Raw genomic sequence first — 9,446 nt, 5'->3', positions numbered from 1 at the left:
GGGAGGGCAAAGGAAAGTTCCCTCCGAGGCCGCTCCGATTTCGGAGCGGCCTTGGAGGGAACGGGGGGAGGCAGCGCGGCTCGGCGCGCGCAGGCTATACAAAATCGATAGCCTTGCGCGCGCCGATCCAGGATTTTAGTGGATACGCGCGGCTCCGCGCGTATCTACTAAAATCCAGCGTACTTTTGCTTGAGTCTGATGCGCAAGCAAAAGTAGGCTGATCGCGCTTCTTTTAAAATCTACCCCTAAGAAAACTAGTAACCTATGTGGAAAGGGAATCCTCCAGGGTAGGGATTCTTCCAGGGTCTAACCCTAGGCCTGCTGCAGCAGTTACTCTCTGAACTGGGTCAACAGCAGGAACCAGTTTTTAGATACTTGGTGCCAGGAAATTTTCCACCCCTGGAGGTGGTAATTAAAATGGGTGGTGTGTGTCCATATGCAAACAGTACAAGATACACTAGTTCAATTAGGATTCCCATGGCTACCTGGTACCTTTAACTGCACACAGGTATGGAATATTAGAATGCACATATGGATAATCTGGTCTAAAAGTTATGCATGGCTGCAGGAATATGCAGTTTCATTCAATGGAGTCATGTTTCAGCAAAGACAACAGACATTTTAGAAGCTACAATTCTCACAAACATGCTTCCCAATAAAAAAATCAGTCATGACTTGTTCTTGATTAATCAACATGCAGCATTCAAAAGTGTCTTTAATGTACTGTTTGTTTTTTAAACTATTTTTAACGCAATTTTTTATCAATTTCTTTTCAAGAATAACTAATACAAGAAATTCAAGCATACACAAGAGAAACAAATTCAAATACAAAACCAAAAAGTCTCACACACTCTTTATACTGAGAAAAGAGGAAAGCCAATGGAAAAAAAATACTAGATGACAAAACTAAAGAAATATATAGATCTGCAACTACTATACTATAAAATAAATATGAGCTACTAAAATAGATTAGTTAAATTATCTCAGATCCTTGTGAAACAGAATAACTAAGCCTAGATGTTACCCACCACTTACTTAGATGATAATTTAGTATTAAGAAAATATATTTTGGGGGCAATCTGCAAATAATCCACATAGTTGCAGACACTTTTACTACGTGCCTTTTATGCAAATTTTCAAAGAGAAATTATCTATATTGTTTCTCTTTGAAAATTGTTGTGGAACATACTCACACTAAAGGCACTTTTCTTCTCGACAGGAAATGTCTACTTTTTACAACTCTAGCACAATACATCCTTAAAACTAAGAAAATAAAATAAAAATTACACCTCCAGTTCCTGTCTGATTCCAAGGCAGATGTTTCCAGGACCTGCATGATTTAAAAGGCAAAGTGAGGTAGCTGCCGCAGGGTTGTTATTTTTTTTTTTTTGGGGGGGGGGGGAGGGGGGCACATGCTGCTACCTCAAATTTTGCCACCTGAGGCAACCACCTCACCCTAACTAAAAACTGGCATAAAGTCTGAAGCAGGGGTGGTTCTATAATTAGTTAGGGTGAAGTGGTTGCCTCAGGTGGCAAAATTTGAGGTAGCATGTGCCCCCCCCCCCCCAAAAAAAAAAAAACAACAAAAAAACAACCCTGCGGCAGCTACCTCACTGTGCCTTTTAAATTCTAATGCCAGTGGGGTTCCTACACTCCACGGGCAGGAAAACCCACGTCACCATGGGACAACGTGCTGGCGGGGTTCCCACTCCCCACCAGTAATATGAAGACTCCATGGCAGTGCGGAAGAATGACGTGCTGGCTGGGTTCCCATTTCTCACCAGCAATCAGAAGATCCAAGGGGGTGGTGTGAGTGGAAAGAGAAAAGGAAGGAATGAGTAAGAAGGAAGTAAATAAGTGGGAAGAGAAGGGACGTGAATGAGTGAGAAGAAAGAGATGTGTGGGAAGAGGAGGAGTGAATGTATGAGAAGGAAGGGGGTGGAATGAGATGAGAAGGGAAGGGAATGAGTGAGAGAAGTCAGGGCCAGTGGAAGGACTAGGTGATATCCTAAAGCACCATGGCTATGGGGTGTCGATGGCATGTCCTTTTTCCCACTGCACCGGCCCGGAAGAGGAAATAGTGTCCCCTGACCCACGCAGGTGAGAAGACAGACATGCCATCCCCACCACTGCTGCTGTCAAAAGGATTAGCAGTGTGCCCAGAAAAAGCAGCTCACTATGCAGGCTGAAGTTTGGCAAGCTGCCATGAAAAAGAGGCCATTAGAGGCTTGGCCCCTGTGGCCATTAGAGGTTCATCCACAGGGGCCCAAAGGAGCGGCAGCCAGTGCCATGGAAAGGCACAGGAGACCAGACTAGGACAGGCCCAACCCCACCTAAAAGACTCATAATGTAGGCATAATGGCGGTAGAAGGAGGGTGCTACCAGTTCTGCCCAGATTTGTGTTTCCGAGTTTCAGAGGGTGGAAAAAAGTGAATGAGTGAAAGAGGGAAAGAGGGAACGTGTGTGTGTGAGAGCAAGTATGAAAGCAGGTGTCTGTATGTGAGCACGTGGGAGAGAAAGAGCAGGTGTGTGTATATGTGTGTATGAGAGCATTTATGTATACGTATGAACATGTATCTGAGTGACAGAACAGGGGTGTGTGTGAATAAAAGCACAAGCGTGTATATTAGAAAAATTGGAGAAAGTTTTTCTGCAATAGTCATCCTTCTTCTCCCCCTGCTAATCCCAACAATTTCAGGGCATCAGAAATCAAAGGCTCCCAGGTATGAAAAGTGGGCAGTTTTTAAATCTTAATTCATTTTAATTATTGCGAGTTATTTGATGTGTCTGCTATTTTGTAGTTTTTCAGTAGTGTTTTGAAAATTTGTATATGAGTTTTTAATTATTGGATGTTATTGGTCATCTGTTTAGAAATATTCTTTTTATTACTATGTTTTTTCTACTGTTGACGTATTGTATTCATTTTATGTTTGCTATTTTATGAGAAATGGCAATGGTTTTTGGTTTTCCATTGCTGCACTGCAGAGTTTGGCTTGCTGCGGTTTCCAGTTTGTATTTGGTGAAGGTCTGTCAGTGTCTTGCATGTGTGATTGACGTGAGGTATTCTGCTAGCATGCAGTTTCTGTGTAGAGTTCTGTAATAGCCTGGCTTATTCTATTTTCCTAATAGGAGGTACATTTAGAACCTGGTGTAATATTTGCAATGTTGCCTTTCATAGGTAGGGTTATTGCTGTTTGAATACTGATAGTGAGTATTGTCTCAGTATGGGGGTTTATTATATTATAACTGAAATTCTATTTACATATGGATTTCTGAGGACCAAGTCCATACTCATCATACGTTACAAAAGACCTAACAACATATGGGTTCCACATGTTTTTTGTGCAGGATTTTTTTTTTTTTAAAGTATAATTAGGGACCTTCATTTTCAGTTTTTATTTTATTTTGCATGGGAAATTCAATATTAGAACAAAAAAGAAACTGGTGGAAAAATAACTTTTCACTGATTCTTCTTCTGTGCGTTATATCATTTTTCCACTGACTTTTTTTTGTTATAACATGGAGATTTCCAGGCAAAATAAAATAACTTAAAACAAAGGTCCCTAAAAAAATATTGTTTCCAATTTACTAATTATAACCTCAGAAGTCTGAACCTTGAATATATATTCATGTAAAATCTATTATAAATGCATAATTTTTTATTGTGTGTGGGGAGAGTATGATGGGGGGGGGGGGGGGAGGGCTACAAATACCCTTGAACCAGCCTTGCATTTTCTAAATAAAATCTCCCTTTTCAGGGAAGCGTTCAATAAGAAATTATAAAATGGGAAAAAAAAAAAAAGACTACTTTTTAATTGTGCGGAGAGAAGAGGGAAGGAGGATGAAAGGCTGTAAGGTTTGCCTAGGGCATGTGATATGCTTGCGCCACATGCAGACTCTCACCATTCGCCAGGGGGCAGAAGCCGGGGAAGGGTGGGAAGCAGGTGTCAGGATTCTCAGGTTGCTAGCTTCCTACTATGTCAGTAATAATACTCCTAAGTGCCCCTCCTGTGGGACCCCTGCCCCCTCCCCAGCACTACAAATCACCAACAGGGAACTACCCCCCCTCCCCGGTCTCTCTTGGTGATTTCAGCTGCATACTGCACCTTGGAGGAGGGGGGCGCCATTTCATCGTTTCCCTCAGGCAGCAGATTGCCTTAAAAGCTGCCCTTGGTCAGCAGGTCAAAAGTGGCTATAGACTTTATACTTTTATGTACAGTTTCAAAATTGCCCCGAGAGTCTGGCTTCTTGGGGGAGTTCCATTTCAGTTTTTGTCTGAATGTTTCCGTTTCTAATTTATGGTGCTTTATTCTGTATTAGGTAAGGGTTAGTGTTGGCTTTTCACGGGCAGGGGTGTGACAGGGTTTATATACAGCTTCTGAGTGTCTTTTTTACAAGCTTTTGTGATACTTCGCAGATGTGTTTGGAAATGGAGGGATTTGGAGTTGCTGTTACTGAATTGGAATATTTTTTTTTTTTTGTATGGCAAGTTGAAAGGGGAAGACATCCTTATTCTGCTCTGTATAGCCTCCAGAATAGTCAAAATGTTTGATAAAGGCAGAGAAGTGTTTGACTACCGTTCAATGTCATATTGAAAAACTGTGTGCAGTACACGAATCCCAAACTTCTCACTGACAAAGTAAGTGAAGATTAAAACTTGGATGAAAAAAAATACAATTCAGTAACATTAAATTTCAAAAGCAGCTTGTAAAAAATAAAAAAATGATTTTTTTTGGTTTTAGATTAGCTGCGGCATGTGAGCATCATCTGGTCAGGTGTGTCATGATAGAAAAAAGGTCGAGACTACTGAGCTAGACGGACTCATGCACACCAACACCACAGCATTTATTTTCCCAGTGTGCTCAGGTAACATCGTAGCCTGAAGCTAGAGAGGACTTTAAAGGGTGTCAGATTCCCAACCCAGGGACACAAGCCTCCTCCAGATTGTGGGGATAGACATAGATCTTGGCCTTTGGGATTCAGAGTCAGCCCCAGGGCCAGTGTGGCAACAGCAAGTAGCAGCAGATAAGCCCAGTAGTAACAAGTCCAGTCCAGGACAGAGTAGAAGCAAGCAAGTCAAGTCACTCAGATCTCAAACAAGGGAGAACTTCTGTGCTTTGGTGCAGAGGCAAAGTCTCAATTCCAAGTACCTGCCCAGGTAACCTTTAAGATGCCAGGAATAGTTACCCGGTTCCCAGCAACTCCTTACCAAGGCCAGCGACCAAATCCAGTTCTTCAGGAGCGTGGTTACTGGCCCTGGTATCAGATTCATCTACTCCAGCATCTCAGATGTCCCTGTGCTGAAGGTTTAGACTAGTAGCTGGAGTACCATTCTGCTTCCCTGAGCAGCTCCCGATTCAAACCCCTCCAGATGCTGGTCCTGCAAGAAGTTATACAAGCCAGGTCAAGTCTTTTAGAAACAGAAAGTTCAACAGTGGTGTTGAGGGCTTATACTGCTTCCAGGATGATAACCTGGGGTTTCTCCAGGTCAGTCCTCCATACAACAGATACACGCACAGAGGTAATATGGCTTCCCCTGGGAAAATCGGCTAAGGACCTGAGCTCAGTCAAAAGTGTTCCATTCCCACTGGCAGACCTTGAAGACTGGGCACTCACAAAAATCGCTCTATCTGTTCCGCTACCAAAAACTCCAGTCTGCTCCTGGCTATGCTTTCAGTATGGGCCCAGGAATTTCTGGCTTATCCCTTCCTGCAGTCACCGCAGCAATTAGTGCTCCAAAGGCTGCACACATGCAGCATCCTGGATCAGGAGGCTCAGCTCATCCATCAGGTCTGAAAGTGACATAAGTTTCTGCCGTGGGATTGTTCCCATTCCAACCCCATAATGGAAAATTCCAATCATGAATCTGCATGCCAGACTACAAATTTCATCCTAGAAGAGTGGAGGAGATCCAAGGGCTCTAGAGGTAAGCCTTTTATATCACCTTCCCTTTGACCATGCAGGTAACCATTTGAAAAAGAAAACATTCCAAGACAGGAGAGAGCTCAGGTAGCTGACTGCTACATAATCAGTGCCATCTTGGATCTCTCCTGGTTTAGAGGGAAATTCATCAAGCCGCAGTAGTGCTCTGGCACACATTATATCACATATATTGTGTGATATAAGCAATAATTCGCATCTCCCCGCCAAGATGCTCTCCCCAATTCAATGATCTTTTTTGCATGTGATTTGCATGTATGAATCATGAAAATGCATGCAAAGAAGGTTATTACTAATCAATTTGATGTAAATATTTTATTGTGGCCGACCAAGAAGGTGCTCAGCCAAAATAAAATAACACCTATTTGAAATGTGTTAAATGGGTGGCGGGAGGTCAGGGATCATAGCGTGGGTAGAGAGGCTATGACCGCACATTTAAAGTGGCAGGAAAAAAAATCACGGCAAATGGGGAGGTTGACCCCTGTCTCAACCTGGGGCCGCAGCCCCCAAAATGTTTAAAAATAAGAGACTTGTGCAGCAATGGCTTTGGTCCTTTCTTCCTCCCTTCCCCAAAATTAAAACTAAAAATGTGGCCCTAGCCACCCAAGTGACAGAGATCCCCCATGCCATATCCCCTATTCCCAAGTGACAGCGATGGCCCATCCCCCACCCTCCATGTGACAAATGGCCTCCTTCCCCTTCCCCCATCACCCCAAGTGACATAGAAGGCCCCCCAATTATTTAAATAAAGGTCCCAGGCCCCACCCCACCCCACGCCCTCTGAAAGGGAATAAAAATAGTGTCCTGGACCCCACCCCATTCTTACCAACCCCATCCCTGACCCACCCCCCACTACACCCTCCCGGATCCCATGTCAGGACCAGGGGCACCCTCGCTCCCAGCCCGGTTGGCAACATTTTCAAAATGGCGCCAACCTGACCTTGCCCCAGCCACATGACTGGGGTAAGGTCCGAGGATCAGACCCAAGCTACGTGGCAAAAATGGCGCTGACCAATCCAGGTGCAAGGGTGCACCTGGCCCCGAAGTGGGATCCATTTTTAGGTGCAGTAGGGGGGTTGAGGTACGGGGAGGGTGGGAAAGGTGGGTGGGGGCCAAGATCTTACTTTTTTTTTCTTTTGGGGGGGGGGGGGAGGGATGAAGCCCGGGACCCTTTTTTTTTTTTTAAACAATCAGGGAGCAGTTACTGTACCTTGGGGGATGGGGAGAGGACATCACTGTCAAATGGGGTGGTGTTGGTGAGGGGTATGGCAGCGAGGGGGTATCTCTGTCACTTGGGGAAATGAAGGGTGGAGGGTATGGAAGCGGGGGGATCTCTTTCATTTGGGAGGGGCCAGGGCCACATTATGGGGTAGATTTTCTAAATCTACGCGTGCGTGAACAAAAGTACGCCGGCGCGCGCAAGGGGTTGCACATTTGTGCAACTTGCGTGCGCCGAGCCCTGCGAGCGCTGCCCGTTCCGTCCAAGGTCACTCCAAAATCGGAGCGGCCTCGGAGGGAACTTTCCTTCTACCCCCCCCCCCCCCGCACCTTCCCCTCCCTTCCCCTACCTAACCCACCCCCCTGACCCTATCTAACCCTTTCCCCTACCTTTATTGGCAAAGTTACGCTGGCTGGAGGCTGGTGTAACTCTGCGCGCGCCAGCGGGCTGCTGGCACGCCATCACCCGACCCAGGGGCTGGTCCGGAGGCCTCGACCATGCCCCCGGGCCGGCGCCACGACCCCGACACGCCCCCACTGGAACGTCCCGAAAATTGCGCCGCCCACCCGGCACGCCCCCCTTGCAAAGCCCCGGGGCTTGCGCATGCCGCCGAGCCTATGGGCTCAGCGCGCGCAGGGGTTTTTTAAAAGGATTACGTGCATAACTTATGCGCGTAACCCTTTTAAAATCCAGTCGTGTATGTTTTAGCTTTGAGGATGGATAAAGGAGGCCAGGGCCATCGCCATGTAGTTCTTTTTTCTTTAATTATTTTGGGGGAGTTGGGGCCGGCTTAACTGGCAGCCCCTGGGTGATGTGAGGGTCAGCATTGACCCCGCCTCTCCATTTGCACGCAACTTTTTTTTTAGGCTAGCAGCCCTTTAAGGCGATGGCTGTCCCAAGAGATTGGGGCCACCATCACGTTAAAAGGCCGCTCGCCATGGTTTTTTGTCCCGTGGCGTTTGGCCACGAGATAGAAGAGCGTTCCACACAGCCACAATGCTTTTTCGGGTGAGGGACCCCACATTTGTGGTGACCCTTCCCCCTCCCCCCTGCAATAGTGGAACCCCTCCTACGAAAAACATCTCTGTTTGGTGCATCCAGGGGTTAATTTGCTGTTTGAGAAGTTACAATCTACAGATTGATGCAATACAATGCGCTCAGCTGAGCACACAACTTTACCGGCACTTGGACGCACATTTTGGATGCGCGTCCAAAACCCCTCATGCAATAAGGGGATTAGCGCATCCAAAATATGTGTCCAAACAAGCACAAAGCTAATAGCGTTCATTACATGTAAATTCATGTTGATGAAGCTATTATCCCCTGGTGCAAAAAAAAAAAAAAATTGCGCCCGACGAGCACATTTTTTCTCTCAAAAATTAACGCCTGCCCTGGAGCAGGCGTTATTTCTTGAGGAGCCCCAAAAGTTTACAGACAAGCAGAAAATACTGCTTTCCTGTAGTTCCTCTGACTTAATATCATGGCATTATTAAGTCAGAGGATCTTAAAAAAGGAGAACAGAAAAAAATACAAAATAAAAGTGTTGCCGGTGGTCAGGTTAGAAAAAGGCCGGTCAATTAATGAGCGTCCGTTTTCCTAACCCGCTAACAGCCACCTCTCCTGGGCACCCAGTGCCGAGGAGGTGCTAGGGACCAAACTTTTCTCTAGTGCCTCCTTTCTACCATGGCAGCCCATTTAAATATTAAATCGGGCATCCGGGAGAGGTGGATCAGCGTACGTTAAGAGAGAGGGTGCTCAATCATAAGCTCCCGTTTAATGTGCACCAATATTGCATCAGCCTGTTAGTTGGGGATTACTTCATAAGACTTCTCATTAACCAGTTCTTTCTTTAAAAAAAACATTACCTCTGCTTTCCAAAATACTATAATAATTTGTCAACCGAGTTCAGTAAAGGGCTAATGATTATCATTATATCAAGTCTGCTGTGAAGTTGAGAAAGTATCTTCCCAGATTTGGTTCTTTTTTTTTCAACTAGTGGAATTCTCAAATATTTTATGCCCAGAAAATGAATCACTTTTATCCAGCTCAAGCATGACTGGAGTTTGCATGAGACTTTAAATTAGAGATGATGATGTAAAAATGCAAAAGTGATGTAAAAGTGCTACACACTACCCTGCAGAATTTTGCCAATTAAGTCTACTAAGTGACACTAGCGTTAATATACATATTTCCTAAACAAATTAAAATGGTTTTACTAAAAATGATATATTCTTGTCCATTGCATCATGAAACCTGGCCACTTTCCATTCTGGCAGCCATTCCACTT

At 45.1% G+C, this 9,446-nt stretch overlaps 1 protein-coding gene across 5 annotated transcripts in view; it reads right to left on the bottom strand.

Annotated features, from left to right (window-relative positions):
* The window catches only part of ESRRG (estrogen related receptor gamma), a 1,204,337-nt gene that overhangs the window by 586,066 nt on the left and 608,825 nt on the right, over window positions 1-9,446 (bottom strand). The gene's annotated exons all lie outside the window — the stretch shown is intronic.

This window comes from Rhinatrema bivittatum, chromosome 3 (assembly GCF_901001135.1).
Source record: "Rhinatrema bivittatum chromosome 3, aRhiBiv1.1, whole genome shotgun sequence".
In the NCBI taxonomy this organism is placed as follows: Eukaryota; Metazoa; Chordata; class Amphibia; order Gymnophiona; family Rhinatrematidae; genus Rhinatrema; species Rhinatrema bivittatum.
The sequence above is the reverse complement of the archived record's forward strand: the minus strand, read 5'-3'. Positions and strand labels throughout refer to the sequence as shown.